The sequence below is a fragment of the Vicugna pacos genome, chromosome 2, assembly GCF_048564905.1.
Source record: "Vicugna pacos chromosome 2, VicPac4, whole genome shotgun sequence".
NCBI lineage: Eukaryota > Metazoa > Chordata > Mammalia > Artiodactyla > Camelidae > Vicugna > Vicugna pacos.
Window position 1 is genome coordinate 20,121,384 of NC_132988.1, and position 25,217 is coordinate 20,146,600.

The 25,217-nt window shown below is 38.5% G+C and overlaps 1 protein-coding gene across 3 annotated transcripts in view; it reads left to right on the top strand.

The window, feature by feature from the left end:
- The window catches only part of INPP4B (inositol polyphosphate-4-phosphatase type II B), a 659,032-nt gene that overhangs the window by 103,682 nt on the left and 530,133 nt on the right, over positions 1–25,217 (top strand). For all 3 annotated transcript variants that reach the window (XM_072976523.1, XM_072976505.1, XM_031692309.2), the window contains exon 2: positions 8,798–8,860. The gene's annotated coding sequence lies outside the window, so the exon portion shown is untranslated. The remainder of the gene's footprint in view (positions 1–8,797; positions 8,861–25,217) is intronic.

The following is a 25,217-nucleotide window of genomic DNA, read 5'->3' on the forward strand; positions in this document are numbered from 1 at the left end:
CAGTTTAGAGGAATATATCATCTAAAGTAAGTTTCCTGAAGTTGAATATTCCTACAGATCACCTGAGGTTCTTGTTGTTCTACTGCTGGTCTAGGGTGGTACCTGGAATTCTGATTTCTAATAAGCTCTCAGATCATGGTGAGGCTGCTGGTTTATGAACCACCCATTGAGAATAAAGAGCCAAGAGTCTGCGCATTTGACTTTGGCAATTGCGTGAGATAAAAGATGAAAAAATATGCGGTGAAATATGTAAAAATCAGTTCAGCGACTAGTGCTGAGTGTGTAAGTGTGTTTAAATTTAAGTGCCACGATATATGTAAATTGCTTCAAACTCTTAGGAGATAGTAGCCACTCTAAATTCAAAGTATGATGTATTTACAATTCTAAGGAATACATGAAAAGTGTAAAAAATAGCCAAGATAAACACAGAAGAGAAAATTTTTATGCAGCATACATTTAAAGTAAAATGGGAGATGTTGCAGTAAGAATTAATATTAATAATTTAAGTAATACGACCTAAAGACAGAACATGTGTTCTAGTAATGGGTACTCGCATGGAAATAGGAGAGGTACATTATCAGCAGAAGAGTCAAGGGAATGGGATTGGTGACAGCTACCAGTTTTCAAATCCTGCCTTTGCTCACTGGCTCTGTGGCCCAGGTAACTTTCAGTAATCAAGCTGTGCTTCAGTTTCCTCATCTATAAAATGGGATAATAGTGTGCCCAGCAGTTAAGGTTGTTATGAGTATTAAACGTATAAGACAGCAACTCAGAACAATGCCTGGTTTGTATTTGACAGTACTAAATGTTTATTTTTTATTACTACAATAATAATAATAAGGTACTTCTAATTCAGCTTACGAATTTTAAAACTAGTTTTCAAAAAGTAGAAGTTTTCTTGAGTTCATTTTATTGCTAAATTGCCTATGGGAAAATATTTGATTATTTGAATAAACAACAGAAAATGAAAATTTAAGATTAAGTAAATAAAGTTATCAGTGGAATTAGAGTATATCATTTAGAGAAACTGTTTTCATCAATTAAGCAAAAGGTCTAAATAATGAAAAACAAAAAGGTAGAAATTAATTATTCCCAATATTCAGTGTTCTGTATGTTTTAAACATGGAATGTGGCCTTTTATCGTTATTTTATTTCTGCCTTTCTTCTGATATGGATTAAGCATACATTTCAAGTGCTTGGACTTTGATTATTACTTTTGTGGGTTTTCATTATTGATACTTAATCTAGGTATAATTTTAATTCAGAGAAGAGAAAGCTTTTTCTATCTCACTGCTTGTAGACAGAGGTAAATAGGTGTTAATTGTATTTCTTTTTTTTTTTACATTTATATTTTCTTTCCAAGGTTTAAATGCAGACACTTCCAAAAACCTGAAATTCTAAACCTTTTATGTTTGTGTTTTTCTTCTCTGAAATAATTGTTTCATAAAATAAGCAAAGGGAAAATTAGAAAGGAATCCAGTAGGTAGCAGTTTTAGTATTTGCAAGAGGAAATACTTTCAAAGGTCATGTATAACACTTCAAATCGGTCTCTAGGTGTTTCCTGGCTAATGTAGCCCAAATTTAAAAAAAGTCTCAAACATATGTACTGTTAAATATACAGATATGCTTTAAAATGGAATATGCATACATTTTATGCTAGATTCCCTTTTAGTAAACAAAATCAACAATGAATAAGCAATTTTAGGAGGACTGTTATTGGTTAAAAATACAGAAAATGGCTTGTGTTCCAGGGAAAACACGAATGTTTTGTCTCCAGTTGTCATCCTGAGTTATCGCACCTGTAGTTGCTGAGGAAAAACATTTGCAGACCGAAATCTGCTCTTTTATTTCTTCCCAATCATCTTTAAAATCAAGGATCATCTTTAAAATTTATTTGTGCCCTTTTTTCAAGTGGGACAGACAGGTGAGTGGAGATTCCAATACTATTTAAAAAAATACTTATCAATGTATAACATGCGTATGGAAAGTGAGCAGATCTTAAGTGGATAGCTTGATAAATTTTTGCAAAGTGAGCACAACTGAAGATCTAAAAGACAGATCAAGGAGAGACTAATATCAGTACCTCAAAAGTTCCCCTTATGTCCTCTCCAAGTCGCTATGCATTGCACAAGAGGTACCCCCACCACATTTTATATAAATGCTGTCATGTTGTGTGTGCTTTCTTGCATATGACTTCTTACCCTAAATATTGCATGTGATATTCATCCATTTTGTTCATTTAACTGTTCATTTGTTTGTTCATTCTAATTAATGTATAGCATTTCATTGTATAAATAGATCTTAACTTGTTAATCTGTTCTGTTAATAGAATTTGGGTTATTTCCATTTTTTCCCTATTGTAAAGAGTCCTACTATGAACATTCTTGTACATAATTTTCGGCAGCTATAATATGCCTTTAGAGTGGTTATAAACCTAGTAGTGGAATTTGCCCAGCCATAGGACGTGTATATGTCTACCTTTAGTAAATACTACCAAACTGTTTTCTAAAATTACACCGATTTCCACTCTCTGCCCCCATCAAGCAGGATATGATGGTATCATTGTTCCATATTCTTGTCCACTCTCTTATTTTAAATTGAAGTAAAAATAAATAAATAAATAAATAAATAAAGTAAAAATAAATAAATAAATAAATTGAAGTACAGTCAATTATAATGTGTCAATTTCTGATGTACAATACAATGTCTCAGTCATGCATATACACACATATATTTGTTTTCATATTTTTTTCATTAAAGTTTATTACAAGATATTGAACATAGTTACCTAAGAGACTTGTTTTTAAAATCTGTTTTTATATATAGTGGCTAACATTTGTAAATCCCAAACTCCCAAATTTATCCCTTCCCACACCCTTTGCCTGGTAACCGTAAGATTATTCACTATTTCTGCGAGTCTTTTTCCATTTTGTAGATGACTTCATAGTGTCCTTTTCCCCCCAACTCTTGATATTATCTGTCCTTTTTATTTTAGCCACATTTGTCTGCATGTAGTGGTATCTCATTGAGATTTTAATTTGCATTTCCAAAGGACTGGGCTTGAGAACATTTTCATGTTTACTGAAAATTTGAATGCTCTCTTTTGTGAAATTTCTGTTTATGTCTTTTGTCCATTTTTCTATTGAGTTGTCTGCCTTGTTCTTATTTCTTTGTAGGAGTTTATCTAAGTATTCTGAATATCAGTCATTTTCTGATATATGTATTGAAGAGTTTCTTCTTGTACTCTATGCCTTGCCATTTCATTCTCTACCTGGTATCATTTGATGAACAGATGTTTTTTTCCCCTTGTTTTGTGGGTAGGAGTGAGATTTTATTTATTGATTGATTGATCTCCCAGTTTTTTAAAAAATTGAGATATAATTGACATACAGCACTGTGTAAGTTTAAGGTATAGAGCATAATGATTTGACTGACTTCATGAAATGAGTACCTCAGTAAGTTAAGTGAACATCTGTCATCTCCTATAGATAGAAAATTTTAAAAAAATTTTTCTTTGTGATGAGAATTCTTAGGACTTACTCTCTTAACGACTTTCATATATGACATACAGCAGTGTTAATTACATTTATCATGTTGTACATTACATCCCTAGTATTCTCTAGACAGGAGTGTAGGAAGTTGTGTTACCAGTTCAGGAGGTGCTAGAAAAAGTGGAATTGTTGCCTGTGCTTTGTCCTCACCTGCACAATACTCTTGAATAAATGAGTCTGCCACTCCGATCTTTAGTTTCCTCATCTGAAAAATGGTGACAATGGACTAGATGCTACTTAGTTCCTTTTTATCGGGGGTGGATGACTTAGATTTTGGATCACTGGTTGTGCTTCCAGACTTTTTCCCTTCTACTCTTCCCCTTGAAGCTTTGTGACTATAGGGGACAAGGGGTTTCTTATGATCTCATTTCGGGGGAAGGTAGTAGGGGAGGCCAAGCCCACCCAGCACTCCTGTGTCCCTGCTCAGGGCCCTTGGGAACATCTGTCTCCCTGGGACACCACACAGTGGCTGTGGGGATAGAGGGATTCTGTCTCAGGTTCACGTCTTAGACACTTCCCTCCCTCCTCTGATGCCCCTTAACTGCTCCTATCTCATGTGAAGTGCTGAATGCTGGTTTTCTCCGAGTTTGCTTCAGTCTGTGCCCCGAAAAGTATCTGTTAGTCCTAATGCTCCTATTACCATGTTCATGTGGGGCTTTAACTTAGAGGAGGGGAAATAATGACTCCGTGTCTGACCCCTTCCTCTTCTGTCTGTCCTCTACGACCCTTGAACCTGGGGTAGTTTTCCGTGTCCTTTTACATCACACCCTATGCTTTCTCTACTCTTGGCGCTGTCAGATTCTGGGATCTAGTTCTATAGGTCTGACTTCTAATGTGTTAATGGAAACTAAGATTGTGTTTTTAAAAATCTTGTTTTTCCTAAGGGAAGCTGGTAGAGAAGACTATTGTCTTGCTGTGGACTCAGAATTTTTGCTGGATGTCAAATTCTAAACACCTTTCTTATTTTATTGATCTTGTAACAATCCTAGTCCTACTTTAGGCGAGTGCTACCCCTGGCAGAAAGGTGAGGTCCTACGTAGAAAAATGCAAAAGCGTTACATGTAGATTTGTTTCCAAATAATAGCGCCTTTGTTACATGTTGAACTATCCTCTCTCTCACATATCACCTCTATCTCTTTCCTATCTGATGTATCACTTTGTTCAGATATTCTTTAAATTTGCACAACAGAAAGATTTTTTTTAATAGAATTTCTATCATAGGACATGGTGAGATATTAATGCTATATATGTTAACTCTGACTTATATTCATTAATAGGAACCTAATACATAGCAAGTGGCTATGTTCTTACTAGGGATCTCCCTCCCGTGCTGAGTTTTGAATTAAGCACTGAAGCGGATAGGTGAGAGGCAGAAGGTGCAGTAACAGTCTTTTAGAAACTTGAAATATAGTTGGGAAGACGTGACAGCACAACGCAACCCAAGAAAGCAGTGTAAATGATAGGCATTGACTGTTTTCACTATACAAGGTCAGAGAGTATAAAATCAACAGAGTCCACAGTACCCGGAGATCATTTATGGAGAAGCTGGAATTCAAGCTTTGACAGGGTGGTAAATTTGGAAGGTGCTGAAAAGTAAGAATTGAACCACAACCAGCAGGAATGGACATGGAGAAAGGAAGTGGGGGAGAAGAACACAGGGGCCCCTGGGCACTCTGCCTGACAGAATAGGAGGGATTATATTGAAGAACAGTGTAAGTAAGACTCATGGCATGCTCAGGAAACTTAAAAAAAATCCAGTAGACATATTTTATAATTTTTAGCTGCCTCCCTCATGGTTTTCTTAAAGCTCAAATTGTAAAAACAGGATGTAAAATTTGAAAATTTTGACCTCTTAAGGCAATAGCTACCAGATACCAAAGTGGTATTTGAGATGCATTACCTTGCAGAAGTCCCCTAGTAGGAGCCAGAGAGCTAGTTAGATGCCGCCTACATTCCTAATGCAAAAGGGGTGGGAGATCTGGAAATTAAAGGCTGATTTGTTTGGAGTGACCCGAAGGTCCCCTGGGAACGTCCACAAGGAGGTAGGGTGTGTGGTGTTTTCATGTTTCCCACATCAGTGCTCAAAAGTGGTGTGTCAAAGAGACTCAGTAAGTTTTTTGTTTGTTTTGCTTTTGTGTTTATTTGGAGGGGCTAATTAGGTTTATTTATTTATTTTTTAATGGAGGTACTGGGGATTGAACTCAGGACATCATGTATGCTAAGCACGTGCTCTCCCACTGAGCTATACCCTCCCCTCCTCAGTGAGAGTTTAGTATGTGTCCCTTGAAGTTTTGGCGGTGGTTGTAGAGACAGTGCACTGGTTTCTGATGAGTCTAAAGACCAGGAATTGAGCTAGTGGGCAGCCCATGGCAGAGCGAAGGAGAGGTGCTGAATTGGGATTAGCCTGTTTCCCTAGGGTTCGTTAGGGGGTTCCCTATGGAACAGATGTGAGCATGAGTATGAGATAGCGATCATGAGGCTGTCCAGGTCCTGTCCCCAAAGGCTGCCCGGTGACCAAACTGGTCTCAGCTGATAGAAGCTTCAGGTGCCACTTGGAGCTGAGGGTGGAGTAAGGGATGAGGTGAGATGAATGACTCACCAAGTACAGATGAGAGGATCCCAGTGACTGGAGAAGTAGGAGCAGTCACAGGAGAACCTGGAATAGGCTGAGAATCAGCTTTAAATACATATGAGCCCGCCTAGCTCAGTGACCAGAAAGTCAGCCTTCCTTCTCCACTGACCTCTTCTTTCCGCACCTCCCCTCTTTCACTCCATTCCCATATTCCAGAGGCATTGGAACCAACATCAATTAGCTGGGGAGGAGGGACCTGGGGGGTAAAATATGAGATACTCTTTTTTGGCTGTGGTTTCCACTGTAGCAGATCCTAGCCATGGAGGTAGACAATTTAAAGTTTAAATCAGCTCTTTATATGTAGCTGGGTATTCTGATTTCTAAATTGAGGATATGTTTGGTGACTTCATGTAAACGTAAGACTTTTTTTGAAAGCTCTGGGTGATCGGGTTATGGGTAAGGGCCTAATGCTTATTGGCTCGAAAGATGTGTTAGTTAACAGGAGCTCCTGTAACAAACCACCACAAACTGGGTGGCTCGGAACAGGAGATGTCTATTCTCTCACCATTCTGGAGGCTAGAAGTCCAAAGCCAAGATGTCAACAGGGCCATGTTCTGTCTGAAAGCTCTAAGGGTCGTATGTTTATGACTTTCTCAGTCTCCAGTGTTGGCGGCATTCCTTGGCTTGTAGGTACTCGAGTCTCTGCCTCCCTAGGTCTCCACGGTTGTCTTCCTCTGTGTCTTTGTCTTCACGTGATATCTCCTCTCTGTAGATTTGTATTTTTATCTCATCTTATAAGGACATCAGTCATAGGGGATTAATGGTGTACCCTACTCCATGCAGTGTCATTTTAACTTATGTCCCTACTTACCTGCCTGCCAGACTTAGTCTTTCCAAGTCCTTCTCTTTTGTGAGATCTTCTTAGACCAGACAGGCTACGGTCAGCCAGTGTTTACCAGTTCAGCTAGTTTGACTGAATTTTTCTTTAAGATTATTTTTTAAATGACCCTTTCCTGATGGCAGAATATTCTTTCAATCCTTTCTGTGGCTTCAACACATCTGTATTGTTTAGTGATAGTATTTTCACAAACTACTTGAAATAATTGTCTACAAATGTGTCTTCCATTAAACTGTGTTTTCCTTGAGTCCTTTTTGTTTATTATGGTTTCTCTGAAGTCTGTTATAGACCCTGGCTTGCAGTAGGGGCTCACTAAGTGTTTCCTAAATTGGATTGAGTATTCACAAGAGCTGACAGGGGCCTTTTGCTTTAAGTGAACGTTGGAGTATATCCCAGTTTCTGGGAGGAATCTTTAAATTAAAATCCTCAGCAAAGTCCAGGGAAGTCACTGCAGTGGAGTGACAGCTTCCTTACCCCTCTGAAATGCTTTTCATCTTTTTCCCTTGCCTGCCCAAATACCTGAAACAACTCTATTTCCTTTGCCATCAGAGTCTGATTAATAATAAATAAGCAAATTAAGTAGCATCCAGTATGATGTGATTAAAATCATTCTACCATGTGGCTCACTAGGGTAGTGTTCTTCAAAGGGGCAGCAAGGTTTTTTTTTTTTAAGGAGAACAATGATAATAATCCTAATAATGATGCTCATAATTATAATAGCTAACATTCTTAGTTCTATCTCCTGTATATGTATTTCTTTCATTTCTTTATCCTATCAGTTCTACGAGGTAGGAATAATTATCATTCTGATGTTACAGATGAAAAAGGAAGGTTTACAGACTTTGATTTCCTTGTCTAAATTCACACCACTAGTAAGATGCTGTGGTAATTGCAGTTATATGACTGTTCTTATAATGACTGTTAAAGTCAATTAATCAACATTACTTTTAACTCTTTATATATAGTTTTTTCAGTCAAATGACTTTCTTAAGGGGTGAATTTAAAATACCTATCTATGTGACAGTCCTTTCTGGAGAGCTATTGCTCAGACTTGAATTTCTTATCCTCCAATCTGAACATTCAGATAATGATGCAATAAAATCTTTTATGGGATACTCCTCAAGACTGTTATATGCTAAGGGAGGGAATAAGATATATTTTCATAACTTTTGACTTCTACAAAGTACTTCCCTCCTCATCGCAGCATAGAAAAGCTCTGAAATTGCATCTCATAAGGAGGGTAATCGCCAATTATTTACCGAGTCATCCCACAGTATCTCATTGTATCAATCCTGTGGAAAGACGGAATAGAAAAACATCCAAACTTTCATGCACATTTAAAAACCCATACTCACTGGAGGAGGGAGGAAAGTAAGTTTAGATAATTGCAAATTCCATTTCAGCCAGTTGTATTCCAAGTAAATGTTCTGTCCCGACATGGATTACATCTTATCTTTTGAAATGGTTGAAGCTAATGCTTTTCTGTGCTCACGTGCTAGTCTTGTTTCCATGTGAGAAAAGAGAGCGAAGCAAAAAAGTTGGGCTGAGAATCTGTCTCTGTCACCCATGTTCTCAGCTGCAGGGGAGAGGGGACCTTTGGGAAAGTTATTTGGCATTTAAAGGAAGTGGTTCCCAAGGCGGCTGCTGAAGGACGTTGAATATTTTGTTAAATGATTTTCTTCTCTGCCCTCTTTTACTAATAAATCTTCTTTAAGAAGCATTTAAAGAGTAAAAGGAAAGGTTGTTTTTATTAATCTCTTTTCTCTTTGCCCACAGAACCTAAAGAAATGGTGTTACCTGGAAAGAGATCTGCTGTCCTTTATGAAAAGTCAGACCAAGGTAATGCTTATTTTGAACTGATTTTTAGGTTTTTTAGTCATTGTAACCTTCATACATTCCACTAGTTGGTTTTTCTTAATTCCTGGTTTCAGTTATTTAATAATCTATCAAAAAAGTAAGTCGTTATCTGAAAAATAGAAGGAACGATTTTGGTTCATTACCATGTTTAGGATGTGAACAGTAAACTTTAAAATATACATTAGCTTAAAGCATTGTGGATAGTGGTTCATTTTCTGACACTGATCTTTCATTTATGTTGATTTATGGGTAGGATCTCGACTAGAAGATTGTGTTCTCTTTGTTTGGAAATAACTCCTGTGAGTGTATCATATTTACAAATGATAGGCAGTAAGAGAATTAGATTTTTTTTATTAAGATTTTCCTTTTATTTAAGCATTAGTCAGTTGTCTTTACATGTCATTTTTTGAATAGGCAAAAATTTCAGTGCAAATTCCTAGAAAACTTCATTGAGTCTGATGAAGACACCCTTACACAAAATGTATATTTTCTTTGGAAAGATTGAATTATATCTTACAGTTGTTGAATAGCATGCCTGATTATGTTCAACAGATTGCATATTTAGTTGCTAAATTTTCAAATTGCTATGTAATTTATTTACATATGTTGACCTAAGAGTGTAAACACTCATGCAGATATTCTGATGACATATACGTGTAAACAAATTGGAGCATAGATGCAGATATAAAATGTGTGTATGTTTTATGAATAAAGCTGCTATCTCAAAAGAGTTTTTAATAGAGAAGTTTCTGAAAGGTTAGAATCCTGATGGGAACTAAATCCATCTATTGATACCGTCTGCTTATATAGCTATGAAGATATGATGCCACTTTATATGTATGGACACACATCATGGATTTGTTGAAATGTGTATTAGGCTACATATGAATTGGAACTAATTGGGTTCTGTTTTTGATAAATTGTCTGATTTCTAAAGAACAAATGAATGCTGAAACAAAGGAAGCATTTGAATTTAATGAACATCAGAAGAAAACTGGTTTCTGAACTTTAATTTGCAGTTCAGCAGAAGTACATTGTTAGGCTGAATTACAAGCTGGGGTGCTTCTAGTTATTTTTGGCTTTTAGTTAATTTTTTGAAGGAGATATTGAACCCCTTAAGGAAATAGCTTCTCTCCTCTAAAGGGGATTTTACATTCTGGGCATTCTGTTCAGGTTTTATCTATACTAAAATGTGAATTCAAACTATAAAGTATTTTTAAATGGTTAATGAAGTCAATTGAGGGCTACCTTTTGCATAGAACTATTAGCGGTGACCGCCCAAAGAGAGAGACACTGTGATGAGAGCTAATACCTAGACAATGTGTAGAAGAGTTAGTTCAGTTGAAGCTGAGCTCTGTGATGCAGGTGTAGGGAGATGAATGGTAGAAAAGTGCTGGTTGAGGGGTAATCAATGGAAGATGACACAGTAAAAAGAGAGAAGATGTTATCCCAAAAGGGGAAGAGAAAAGACCCCAGTTTTTATACCCCAAAGATAGGAATTCAGATGGAGATGGAGCACTGTGTAGTGAAAGATTTTACAGGATTTATTAGTAAAGGAAATGTACACTTGCAAGAATGGGAGGTGGGCTGATCCAGGGAGGAAAACCGCTGTTTTTGCCCCTTATCTTACACCCTTGCTTAGAGGTGAGGTGGTCTTTTGACTGATTGACAGTTCTTGCCCCTGGAGTGCTGAGTTATGTCTGGCCCCTTGGTGCATGTTCTTACCCATAATGCACACAGAAAAACCCATGGTGGGGGTGCGGCTAAACTGCAATGCTAATTGTATTACAGTGAGCATTGGGTCATGTCTGGCTGGGTCCTTCTCACTACCTCGCAGTTGCGGCTGTTGGCTTCTAACTGGTTTCTTGCTGACACTCATTTAGAAGTAAAGCCCCTTTATGTGGGAGGTAGGCATACTGCCATCTTCTGGACCATCCTCCCTCTCTTCCACCTTATATGCCCAGTGCCTCGACTTATCTAACTACCTAACAAAAGGGACACACTACAGAGTGTGGAGGATCCATGTCCTTTAAAATAAAAAATAAAAGGTGGAGGAAGGGAGCACAGACTGTCCACGAGGCATTCATGTGAAATTTTTCTTTTTTTAGAGGTATGCACATACTAATATATCCAATTTTATTAGGCTTGTATGTTCTTTATTTAAGGTATGGATAAACTTAATCCAAACTGAGTGTAGTAAAGGAATAGTTGGGGTGAAGGAGGAAAATTCCCATTAACGTGGCAGAATTTCCAGCATTGTGGACCCAGAGTAACAAAATTTGCTTCTCCCCAACATGCAATTAGAGGGGGAGTCCAAGTGCTTTGGTCTGACAACACTTCCAAAGAGGTTATGCTCTGGGGTGTCGGCGTCTGTATGGAGATTGGGAGTGGGGTGTGAAGGAGTAACTGGGGTGGGAGAAATGTTCATGTCATCACCTCTCTAGCTGGTCCTTTGGATTCATTGAAATAGGGATGTTTGTAACTTTATAAAAAATTCCCGTGAATAAGACCAAGAGTGCTGATGTTCGCACGCTCTGCCTCTATTGTCCTAATGGGATATGTGCATTTAAATTCCAGTGTTTAAGTAGTAGAAGCAGAAGGCATACTGGTGAAGGTGCTATTTTTAGACCCATGAGACCATTCAGCGTTTCTCAGTTGTGCACGATGACTAACACACTCATTTTGTGTGTGTTTAACTCTGGCAATGGGGTTTGGGAAGCAGCCTATTGAGTTAACAGGCACTTTCTCTGTGTGTACAGATACCTGAAAGTTCTACATTTAACTTTTTATAAAAGCGTTTTAAAATATGTTTTCGTGTAGTGTTTCATTATGTAGTTATTGATGTCTGTTAGTCACAATATTCTTAATTTTGCCACCCAAAGGTAGAGGCAATTTCGCCTAGTCGGTTTAAATATCCCTCTCTATACCTAGTAAAATTAGGTACAAAAGTAGAGACTGTTACTCTGTTCCATTTTTCCACAGGTTATATGTCCTGGAAATAGATTGAATTTGCGTTAAGAATATTTCATGTTTGTAATTTATTTTTATTATGTAGGAATATTAAGTTTTATTCTCACATACATTTAACTTTCCTGTAGGAAATTGAAATAGAATATTAAGGATTCAGCAATTGTTTGGTGTACTGTAGGTTGAAATCTAAGCTTAGTATAAACACTTTTTTGAGAATTGAAAATAAACTGTCATAAGGCTAGGGTCCAGCATTCTTTATGCCCTAGGGGCACTAAGAAATGTTACAAATACATTGTTTAGAGATTGGCCTCATTGTGGTTTATTATAATTGGCTGTGGAACATTTTGTAGATGTAATACACGTTGAAAAAGTTTTAAAGGATAAAATTCTTCTGCTATTTTAAGAGCTTGTTACAAATTATATCCTGTATTATTTCTTACAAACTACTGTAAAGTGATGATGGAAAGTAAAGCATCCAATTTACAGGTTAATTAATAAGTTAATGACCATGAATTTAAATGAGATTTAGAAATACTTCCACACGTGTGATGAAAGGTGGGATGTAATTGTCGCAAGGCCTGAACTAATTCGTGTAGCGTCTGTCCAGTGCTTTACAGAAATGTAGCTACAATGTCAGGTGAACATGCTTCCAAAGGGAATCCAAACTGAAAGTCAGAGAATAAGTCATTGAACAGTTTCATGGAGAAGGGATTCAGAAGTAATTCTTAAAGAGGAATTTACTTGACACAGAGTCATTACGATAACTTTTATGAATTCTCTGATTTTTTAGATGATTTTTGTCATTTGCAAAAGTTCATGGTGTTCTTTACTCTTCTGAATATTAGATTTTGTGGGATGCTCTGTCATTTGAAAGCTTTAAGGAAAACTCCCAAGACTGCGATCCATAGCATCATCTAGAATTGTCTCCGGCTGATGTGCAAATTCTTGCATCGATTGCCCTCCTATGTTCTTGCCGTCTTTGTTTCTTCTTACTTCATTACGTACCGTTAATATTCTTGTCCTTCCCTGTGCTGAAAGCGCCATTTGGAATGCTTGCTCTTCTTTCTCTTTTATTCCAAAGCCTACATAACCTTAAAAATTCTCTTTACGATGCCTTCTGAGTTCCTCTCATGCTGCACGTGTCATTACGCTACAGCTGTTTCTCCTCCTTAACCCATGTTCATTAACATGGATACAGTATCTGTCACATGGTCACTGATCCGCATATAGTGCTATGTATTAGTTCTCATGTGTGCATGTGTGTATATATGTGTCTGTATTTACACACGTATAACTATTGTGTGTAAAGGTATACACACACAGACATAGGATATTTTTCCCCTTTACTGTGATCATAGAAGAGATCCCTCTGTCATCCACTTGACCCCTATCGGTGAGTGGAGTAGACAGGCGTTGGATGAATGGGCTCCTTGCGTCTCTCAGATTGCCACTGAAGGAATATCTAAAAGACTAGAAGATTCCTTTGTACTGTGAGAGTTACAATTTAGCTGTTATTTGTATTTATGAGGGCTAACTTGAGAGCCTTCTCTCCCGTTACATCTTTTCAAGGTGAATAAAATCTAAATTCAAACGGACTAATTTATAAAGCAAACACTTTTCAACTACTGAAATACACTCCGTTCACCAAAGGGAGATTGCCTGATTCCATCACCCACTGGCTTTGTGCCACTGTGCACGTGTCATTGGAGAAAAATCTAACCTGGGCTACTCAGCAAAGGCACTGTTGCTTAAGCAAAACACTGCTTTACAAGGGCACTGCTTATTGCACACCTCAGATGAGAATCAATAGGGGATAAAAGGTATGCTGTAATTTGCCACCTCATTTATTTATTCAGTCATTCATCAATTCAACATTTACCCACCATGGCACAAGCACCTTAGCAGGAGTGGGGTGCATGCAGAATTTGAGTGTCTCTCTCTTGTTCTACACACACACACATACACCTGTCTTATATGTACATATATACAGAGGCTATAAAATACACCTTTTTACTCGCTTATAGAAGTTATCTCTACGCCCCCTATCATTTTTCACATCAGTATCAATTTCGTCCGTATTCTTCTGTACATCCTCATTCCTGTGGATGACTGGAAACATTAAAGCATTTTTAAATTTTAAAAATAGCCATTTAAAAGTTTTTAGTAATTATTGAATCTCAGGCATAGGGATTTCATGGCCATTTTGAATGTTCATGTCTGTGGATACGCAGTCTGAAATAACGTATTCCTAGTTCTGCAGTTGCTCCTCCTTAGGTTGGGACCCTCAAAGTCCCTGAATGCTAGGAGTGCAGGTTGGGGAAGGGCTATGGTTATTTTGGAAGTTAATAATACTAGGACTGGAGCTGGAGTTGGCCTTTGGGAACTGGGGCTTCCTGGGAGCTGGCAGTTCTCTGGAAAGGACTACGGATTTTGAGGGAGTCGGTTCCTTTAAGGCTTTAACAGATGTGTTGGTTTTCATTTCTTCAGTTTTGCAGTAATAGCGTTACCCTGGAAGGGGACGCATGTCACTGGGGCAGAGTGGTGTGGATGGAGGCAAATAATTTGTAACACGGCATGTCCACTAGACTTTGCAAGTACATGTGGATGTGTCTGTCCCTTCCTTTCTCTAGGTTTATTTTTTAGTGCATTTAGCATTTAAAAAATTATGCCACTAGATGTCAGTAGCAACCTCCTAGGGTTCCTGTGGCCTTAATATGTGGAAAAAATGGTACCTTATTAGAACATCTTATCTGAGAATAGTAAGTGCTTGTTTTGAAAGTTTAAAAAAAATACTTTTTGAGCTATGAGGAGGAGGAAGATTACAAGCATCATAACATCTTTAAACATTATTATTTTTTAAACTGGGTTTTGCTCACATGGGACAAGTCACTCTTACTTCCAGTCTTCTCTCTACCAATGAGATGGCATGAAGAAATATGTGTGAGGCTGAGTAATTTCTCAGAAATTGTACCTGAGCCAGAGCTTGAAATTTCTGTTTTAATGCTTTATGATTCATTTATGCCACGATGGCATGAGAATTTGTGCTTCGGGCTTGCTTCATTCTGTTTCTGTGGAAGCATATTTCGTGTACAGCCTATCAGAAGGTGGTGTGCTATTAATTTTTCAGCATCCACATCTGTGCACTGTTTACTTAGTAATGTCTAAACTTCCCTGGATCTGTGCTAGTAATGTTATTTTTATAACGCAGTTATTATCTGGTCAAATCAGATTTACATTACCAGAAGGCTTCAGACTAGTCCGTTGGATTTTGTCCATCAGCTAAAACTCAGTCTTAGGGGACTGGCTGTGAGTTGACCAAGTACCAAGCAGATTTTTGAGTAACGATGAAAAAAAGTAGAGTTCTCATTTCTCTCCCTTGGAAAAATTCTGCTTTCAATGTATTTAAAAAAAAAAGAACTTAGCAAAAGTTGGTGAAGAGAATTATGAAAACATTTCCTTTCCTGAAACCAGTTTTACCAAGGAAAATACTAATGTAGATGTTACACCCTTATCACTTTTAAGATTTTTAAAAATTGTTTTAGTTGGTGCAGTGAGGGGGCTAACTCAACTAGCACATGGACTAAAGAAATAATTCCTTTCACACCGAGGTTGCTATAGTTGAGAATGATTGGTTTATCTTTATAAGATTATAAGTAAGTTTGCAAATTTTTTGCATTTCTGTTTTAGAATTACTAGTAAGAAGGACTTACCGAGATTTTCCCCAGGACTGGGTTGTTATTCTTTAATTATGTTTGTAGGTGATGAGACAGATATTTGCAATCATGGTGCAGTTACTTGACCCACATAATCTCTTCACACAGAGCAGGTGCAGTGAGTAAGTGCTGTTAATAAATGGAAGGCACGTTATTGGCTAGATGTTCAGTCAAGGCACCCTCAATATTGAACACACAGCTTGCTTGATCTATAGCAGTGCATCCTATGCTTCCGGTACTTAACCCTCCAGAAGGGGGTCAGGGCTTCTGTCTTCAGTCTGTCACTTTCTTTGTCATTTGCAAATAGTTAAATGACACAGATGTATGTGAAGTATTTTGAGTTAGAGATGCTGCCAATTTCAAGCAAACAGTTTTAGCTCCATATTAAGAAACGAACTCCCACTCCCATATGGACCAGTGCGTCTCTGCTCAACCTGTTCATATGCCTGTGCGTTGACACGGCTTAAGTTAAAGTATACAGAGGGTCAGGTCCCCTTTGGGCTGTACCGGAAGTGCAGACAGTTCAGCCTGACATTCAGAGCCTGCTTTGCTGCTGCTGCGTCCCAAATCTACCCAAACACATTTTCACCCGATTTTTCACCCAGGCGTGGCTTCGTAGCCCATACAACCTGATTGACCCCCACACCTGTGTTTGATCGACTTATTTCTACCTTGATGACTTTTCATTCACTATTACTTTTTTCTCTTTTCCCCTCCCCAACTTCTTATTCTTAAAAAAATTTTTTTAGTCCAGTATAGTCGGCTTACAACGCTGTGTTAATTTCTGGTGTGTAGCAGAGTGTTTCAGTGATACATACATCTATATTCCTTTTCATGTTCTTTTTCATTATAGGCTTTCCTAGATACTGAATATCCTCTTATTCTTCATTTCAGAGATAGCAGAATATAGTAGGGACACTTCTTACGAGCCAGATGGTCTGCATTCAAATCCCTGATTGATGATTTATTAGCTTCTTGCTGCCTGACCTAATGCAGGCTGTTTAACCCCACACAATCTCATATTGGTTTCTTTTGCAAAAACTATTAAAGAAAAAATACCTAAGTAACTGAGTTAATGCTACTATTAACTTAGGATATTGATATTAACTTATAATAGTTACTGGTACATAGTAAGTGCTTATATGTATATTAGTTGCTCTTTATTCTATCAAGTCAGCCTCAAAATTCAGTTCCATAAAATTTAGTCTCAACACTTATCGTTCTTCATACAGCAGCTATTAATCTTACTGGTGTGTGTTTGCAGCTGTGTGCTCACCCCACCAGCACTTTTATGTTTGATGATCTGTACATCTTGGTATATTGTTTTCCTCTTCAATAGAGTAGGATAATAATACTTACCATAGCCATCCCTCAGGTTATTATAAAGACAAAATTAGAGAACAAGAGTAACAACAGAATTGACGGTAATTATCATGCATCCGGCTTCTGTTATGTGTAAGGAACTGAACTCGGAGATTTACTTACAGTAAATTACCGCATAACGCCGTACACGTGTTTAGTGGGTGACAGCCAGGGAGGTGATGGATTCACATTTCAACTTAATGAGGGTGAAGAAATGGCAGACTATCCAAGTACAAAAGTTAAACAGAAATAGAAATCCGGAATTGGGTTCAAAAGACAAGTTACAACCTGAGATGGAATTTGGAAACCTATGGAATTTGGCTGAAGTTGTTTAAGAGGCTGGATGAGTTATCTGAGAGAGAGAGCATGCAGGCAGAGAAGTCATGAAAGAACTCGCTCACTCCCACCACCGAGCATCTGCACGCTGATACAGACGGGGGAAGTTCACAGTCGTGTGTTTCTGTAGTGTTTGTAAAGGTTATGTCTATAATACTGTTTTATTGCAGCTAATGCATTTATTCTTTTGAAGTCCACCACTGAAAATATTATCAGTATTATCATAAAATTATTATGTCTGAAATACTAGGACAGATAAAATTACTCTTGTCCCAGTTTTTGTCCTGACATAAATATCATTAACAACAACAATTAATCATGTAATAAAAATGTTACTGTCCATTTTTCCTAGAAGTTGTTTGATATTTGATCTAGTTGGTGATTTGATAGCTGGGCATAGATCAGATATTAGATATTTACACAGCATGTGTGAAGGGCTTTGGAGATCATGTACTTTTGCTGTGTTAGCAATAAATACCTTGCTTTCCATTACTAGAATATGCTTTTGATGCTTTTTCTTACTAATTTATTAAAATTGCTAAAGATGTAATAGATCAGTATTCTCTGATAGCTCTCACGAAACTTGTGGTAGCCATCTCATGTTCTTCAGGAAAATGGGAAACACATTCTGTGTGGTACTGGCAAATTTGGGGATAATAATAAAGGCAAATATTTATTGGCTGCTTAGTTGATGCCAGGCACTGTTCTAAACACAGTACTTACACCTGCAACTGACATTGTAAATTGACTATACTTCAATTAAAAACATATTTAAAAATAAAATAGATAAACAACAAGGTCCTACTGTTTAGTACAGGGAACTATATTTAATATTTTATAATACACTATAATGAAAAAGAATATATATATATATATAAACTGAGTCACTATGCTGTACCCCAGAAACTAACACGACATTGTAAATCAACTATACCTCAATAAACAAACAAACAAAAATAAACACAGTACTGTTCATTGGGGCCTACTATTAGCTCTGTTTCAGTTTTGTCACTAATGCTATGGGACAAACACCCAGTGAGCAAAACTCATTGGCACAAATCTGCAGAGTTTCCGGGTTATGCTGGTCTTAGCTGGGGTTGTTCATGCATCTGCAGTCAGCTGGAAAGTCATCTGTGGGTTTGTTTTGCTGATCTTGGCTGACTTCTCTCACGTGTCTGTGGACAACTTTGGCTGGGACAGCTAAGCTGGCTTGGCTTTGCTCTGCACCATCTCTGTTCCCCCAAAAGGCTAAACTGATCTTGTCCTCAGGGTGGGCTCAGGGATCTCAGAGAAATAGAGCCGAAATGCTCAGAGTCAGAACTAGCACAAAGCCATTTCTACCACGCTCTGTTGGCCAAAGCAAATCTCAAAACAAGCCTGGAATCAAGGAATGGGAAAATAGACTCCAACGTTGGATGAAAGGGGCTACAAAATCCCACTGCAATTGATTGAATACAGGAGAGTGGAGAACTGGGGTCGTTTTTACAGTCCATCCACCGGAATCTCCATTCTACATGTGAGAAAACTGAAATGCAAGGAGGTGCACTGTTCCTCCCATGGGCCCTGCCTAAGTTGCAGATTCGTGAGCAGATCAGATGTCATTGATTTAAGCCACTCAATTTGGGGTAATTTTTTAAGCAGTCATAGATGACTGCAACAGTATCATTACACTTTTGCCCTGTAGCTCCTTCTCAGGAACATATGTCAGAGCCTGCTCCCACCCAGTGACTACCATTCCATTTTGACCCATGCTTTATTTAAACTTACTCTGATTTGCCAAGGAAATGTGGACATTTTTACCAATGCTGGCTAACATACTGAGCAGTGTAAAGTTGTAGAACATTTCCAGTGTCTCACTACATTCTTTTGAATGATGCTGCTCTAGGTTGTCACTTACACATGTGGTCCAAGGCTGACTCCTGTAAATACTGGCATGCAGTTGCAAACATCTTTTGACTTTGAGCAGAGCCTTAAAGGATGTGGTCTCGATTTCCCAGGACTGAGCTCCAGGGGAGGACAGAGATGAGAATCTCTACTCTAGTTAATAGGGTTCTGTTTCATTTAAATCCACATGAAAAGGCAGCCTTTTTGTAGCCTTACCTACATTCTTTTCTAGCCCCTGGACACGTGGATAATGGTTTATTTTCTTGGCTACATTAGTTCCCTTTACTTTAGTCCTGCCTGACTTTCAGAATAATTCAATTCGCAGAAGTTATCCTAGGAACAATGATATCCCTCTGAAAATACTTGGGGGCTCTGTTCTCCCAGCAGAGAGTCCTCATGAACATGCAGGGCTTCTGTTGACTTGAAAGTGAACTCTGGCTGTGGAGTGGATATTACTCCCTTGAAAAAGAAAAAGAATAACTTCAAGGCAAAAGGGTCTTTATACTCCCTAGGTGTAAGTTTTCTTGAAAGCTTGTTTATTGATTTTCCTGGTAACAACTGAGCTTGCAAGCTATAAAAGAAAAGAAACAAACAGAAGCAGGGAAATAATATCAACGATCAACAAGTTTATTCATCAGCTTTATCTCCCTCGTAGGCAGTCACACTGAGCTGTGAAATAAAAAGTACCCTATTCCCCAGTTCTAGTTTTATTATAGAGTCCAGAGAATTTAGTTCATCAAAAGGGAAAGCAAACACTTGAACTCTCAAGCCAGGGGCCATTCCCACTAAAGGTGACTGCCCAATTTCATGTCACTGTATGAAGAAGGTGAGGCGAATTGAAGAAAACATGGCCACTAAAAGGGATGGTACAAGTTAGAATGGTGTTGATTTTGGCCTCTAATTGATCGGTCAGATTGCCTGAAATAGCCTCCATTAGCATTGGTCTTGTGGGAGGACGTCTTCCTAAATTTCTGACCCATGTGATAACACTTTTAAAAAGTCTTATAATCAGGTAATTTTGGAAAATGCTGAATTTTATATCTCCCTCCTGTAGTTTTATGATGCACATTAGAATATTAGTCTGTGAAAATCCTGCTAGAAAGAAACCTGTTTAACTTTGTTTAACCCAGCTTTTCCTAAAATTGATGGACGATGAAACATTTCATACTTTAGTATATTTTTATGTAACTCATTGCATCCAGAGACTTGATTTCATTGGTTTCTCAGAATGATAAATTTGTATTTTGGTGTTAGTTTGCTTTAACTAGGTTTTCTAACACTGAACACCTAAACTATTTTATCTAACAGCGATGGATTATTTTTGCAAAAATGCCTCCGGCAGTATATCCAGTCCACATGCTCCTCCCGAACCTTTTTGGCACTCCCCACCAAGATTATTTTCCCTTCCTTTGACCTTGAGTGGATTTGAGTGTGCTCTGATGGGCAGAGTGTACTGCAGAAGTGATGCTATGGGATTTCCAAAGCAAGGTCATAGAGAGTGTATGGAATCCTCCTGACCTTCTTTATTTCTGGACCCTTTCCCTTGGAGTCCAGGCACTGTGGTGTGAGAAGCTTTGCTTTGCTTTATGACACAAAAGTTACCTGGGAAGAGTAGCGCTGTAGCCACGAGCATCCATCTGCACAGATTAATTTTCCAAAATGAGCAGGATCCTAGGACCCTGATGGTGAGGGAGGGGCTGTAACATGGAATATTTTCTAAAGAAGGCTGTTTCAGGAGGGTTCTTGGGAAGGTAGACGATGGCCAAGCGGCTCTGGAAAGGTCTCTCCTGGGACATGAGAGTTTTCAGAGCTTTGTTTTTAGGAAGGTCAATTTTAGAAGGAGTCAAAAGGTAGATGATTAGCTGAAGCAAATTTTAATAGCTTCTGTAACTTCCAGATAGTTTTTAGTCACTTCCTTCCCCTTTGCAAATAGCCATTTCTCAGAAGAGCAGATTATTATCACTGTTCCTGCTTTCTCGCCAACCATTCACTCTGACCTGTAATCTTTCAATCTTTCATTCACTCTCATTCCAGTCTCTTTCTCAGATAACTAGTTTGGTTTTTTGTTTGTTTCTATTTGCCAAATGTAGTGGACTCTTTCTGGGTGAACTTATTGGTCTCTGTGATTTTGGATTCTACCTAACTACTTTTAAGTTCCGTATTTATATTTCCAGCCCAGGGCACAGTTCTAAGCTTCAAAATGTTATCCCACAGGCATCTCAAGCTTACATTCCAAAATTGATCTTACAAACTTGTACTCTAAACCTCTCCCTCCTGTAGATCATTGGAAGAACCATCATTCACCTGGTCGCCCAAGCCAGAAACCTGGGAGTCACCCCCTATTCCTCTTTGTGCTCTTACCTTCTCTTCCCCACCAAAAAAATCAATCACAATTTTCATGGTCTCTCCTCTGTCTCATAATTCACATTTCTCTTCACACCTTAGGTTCAGACTCAAATCATAGCATTTCTATGTGACATCTGAGTGATATTGAACAAGATTTCTAATCTCTTATGCCTCAATTTCTCATTTATTCAGTGGAGATAACAGTAATGCCTAAATGAAAGCATTATTGTGAGCTGGGGAAAACTAAATGGGGATAAACTAGGGGAGGAGAGAAAAGATTAAGTTGACTTTTTTGTCCCCCTGTGGAGGGAAAAAGTACTATTTATTAATAGGGAAGGTTCTTAATGAGTTGTTGAGTATTTTTATAGGAGCAAATGGCTTTTAAAATGCTAGTAGTAAATAAAAAAAAACTAAGGTTGTGATTTGGTTGTAAGTTATGGGAAAATAGTTTATTAATATTTTTCTCCTTTCATTGCACAGTTATGGGATATTGTCAGGAAAATAAAGGAAGAGAATTGAACTATCTTTACCATCCTTTAGGCAAACAGAATTGATTGTGTGTGTGATGAAGTAGATTAAAAAGGAAGAACCCCAAAGCGTCATCCTAGGACGTTTAACCAGGCTGATATGAAGATACCTGCGTCTTGTAGGCTTAGCCAACAGAACACTGCTCACACAGGATTAAGCCCTGGTTATGAATTTCAGACAATTTCCTGTAAGCATCTTTTATTTTTTGCTTAATAGCTAAAAGCCCTTTTAAAAATCATATTGCACACGCAGAGACTCATGCATGGAATAGTGTAGGCAAATCACACAGCCACGTGTACTCAGGCTACCACCATCAAAAGAAGAATACATGATTGATGGTTGTTATCCCTTCTTTCAATGAATTTTTATTGGCCTTCTGCTATGGACCACTAATTCTGGATAGTAGTCTACAAAATAGACAGAAATCCTTTCCCTGCTGGATCTTGTGTCCCAGTAAGAGGAGACAGACAGTAAACAAAATAAATAATTGTACTGTATTTTAGACAAGGGCTATGGAGTAAAGTAGGAAAGAGGGACAGGGCATCTTGTCATGGTGTTAGAATTGTCTGTTTCAAGAGAGAGGCTTGGAAGTCCTCACTAGGAAGATGCTATTTGAGCAAAGACCCCGAGGATGTCATGGGGTCAGTGAGTGGTTCTGCTCAAAGGAATGAGATGATCTGACTTTCCTTTTACCAGGATCCCTCTGGCTACCCTTTGAGAATAGACACAAAGGGAGATGAGTCGTTAGGCTGCTGCAGTAATCCAGGCAGGAGTGGATGGGGCCCGGGAGGTAGTACTGGAGGTGAGCATGACAGAGATAAAGCTCAATCTTAGTGTGTGTGGCATCTCTGATGCCTATGCTCTGTTTTGCAGAAATGCCAGTATTGGGGGGCAAGACTCAGGGAGAGGAACCAGGGAACAGAGGCTAGAGAGAAACATCAGGGGCTAGCAGGAGAATCATTAGAAAGTGATGTCACAGAAGCCAGAGGCATCACGAGTAAGAGGGCGGCATGAACCATGTTCAGCACTGCAGAGAATTCAGCTCTGACTGTATCTGAAGTGGGTACCTTCAGTCTGACAAGTAAAAGACCATCAGTGACATTATCAGGGAAAATTTAGTGGGTTTGCTAAAGCAGAAATGACAGATTGAGATTGGGAAGTGAAAAGGTATAGACAGAGAAAATAGATACTCGTTCATAACCAGTGGTTTTTATATATATATATATATCTGTGTGTGTTTGTGTGTGTGTGTGTGTGTCCACAATCCACAGTAAGAAATATATTTTAGTAGGGGAGGGTATAACTCAAGTGGTAGAGCTCATGCTTAGCATGCATGAGGTCCTGGGTTCAATCTCCAGTACCTCCTCTAAAAAAATAATAATAAATAACCCTAATAACCCCCCCTCCAGAAAAAAAAAGAAAGGAACAAGAAAAAAATTTTTAAATTTAAAAAGAAGTATATTCTATTTTGTGATCCATTGCACATGCACACACATGCTAACTTACCAAGTTTTTTGTGACATTATTATTACTTTTTATATGTGCCATCCACTCCATTTTCTATTCTATTCTATGTAATCTCTTATTAAAAATGCTTGCTGCAATCCACTAAATTGCTTTCAAAACCCACTCCAGGGTCCTGACTCATGATTTGGAAAACATGATCCTGGGCTGCAATCAAGATAAAAGATGTTCTCTTAGAACGTTCCCCACGTGCCTATCAGTCTCATATTTTGGCATTTGTGTAAAACTTCCAGAAACACAGTCTCTCTTACACCCATGCCACTGACTTAGGATGCTGGTCTGGCCCCTATAGGCATATGACTGTGGAATCCCTGCTTTAAACCTCAGCCTATGGGATTTGTCTCTGTAAACAGCAGTAAAGACAGGCATACTTATTTAGCTTCAGCCTAGTCAGCCAACTCAATGGATTAAAGGTTTTTAAGGTCTGGTTACCAGCCCTAATGACTGAGCTCTGAGTATTGATTCATGTCAATAAAACATGTGAGACAGATTTACAAACAAACATGCACCCCTGACCAGACTAGGTGATGAACGGGGCATCCGTTTCCTGTGTGTGAGCCCATCCAGTGGTCCAAAGTGTTTATTCATTTACTGATACAGTCTCTCAAAATTGTTATTAAGTGCCTAGCATGAGTCAAGAAGTCTGCGAGTTTGTGAACTTACAAAGAAACGAGACATAGATGAGTATGCTCTTGTCTCTCACAGAGCTTAAAACCCAAAGCTGGAGACAGACAATTTTGCAATCACAACAGCACCACGCTCTTGGTATTCCAAGATGCTGTGGGGATTCATAGCCAAGGCAATGGCCGTGAGTGCTAGGACCTGACTGTAGTAGCCAGGCAAGGAAGAGTGGGAAAAGATGTTCGAGTGAAGGGAACTGCATTTGCAAAGTTTGGAGATGTGAGAGCATGAGATTTGAGTGGAACTGATGGAAATTACCTGGGACTAGAACATAGAGGGCAGGAAAAAAATTGAGAGATGTGACTGAGAGAGTGACTGAAGCCAGGTCTTGAATAATCTGGTAAACCATGTTAATGGATTTGGACTTTATGCCTCTTGCAACAGGAGCTGCCAAATGGTTTTAACTGGTGTAGTGACCTTATTGGATTTCTATTTAGGAAGATCACTCGTTTTGCACTGTGGAAAATATATATCAGGGAGGAAGGCTGGTAGCCTGGACATACTCTCTCATACATACTGAGTACCTGACTCTTTGCCAGCACTGTGACAAGATCTTGGGCATTATCTCACTTAACTCTTATAATCGTCCTGAGAGGCTGGGCTTTATAAGTATTTCAGTTGTAAAGGTGAAGAAATGAAAGCAAAGAAAGATTAAGTAAGTTGTTTACAGTAGCATAATACATAGGTGGCAGAATTAAGATTCATTCCCTACCTGGAAACCTTATGATGCTCTTGACAATTCAGCTGCATCGACTTTGTTGGCAGCTACTTATGTGATATATGGTCTAGGATCGTAGAAGGGGCTGAAGAGAGATAAAGTACTTTTTTGGAAGTGAGGAGAATATGATGGGCTTGTTTCTGTGTATCGGGGCACAGAGGGGCTTGGTGAGGGTCAACAGGAGAGAAGGATGTTACTGAGACTTTTGACTGTACCAGTTAAGTTGGTGATGAGCCAGTGTGTGGGAGACGATGATACAGTCATTTGACTATGTAAG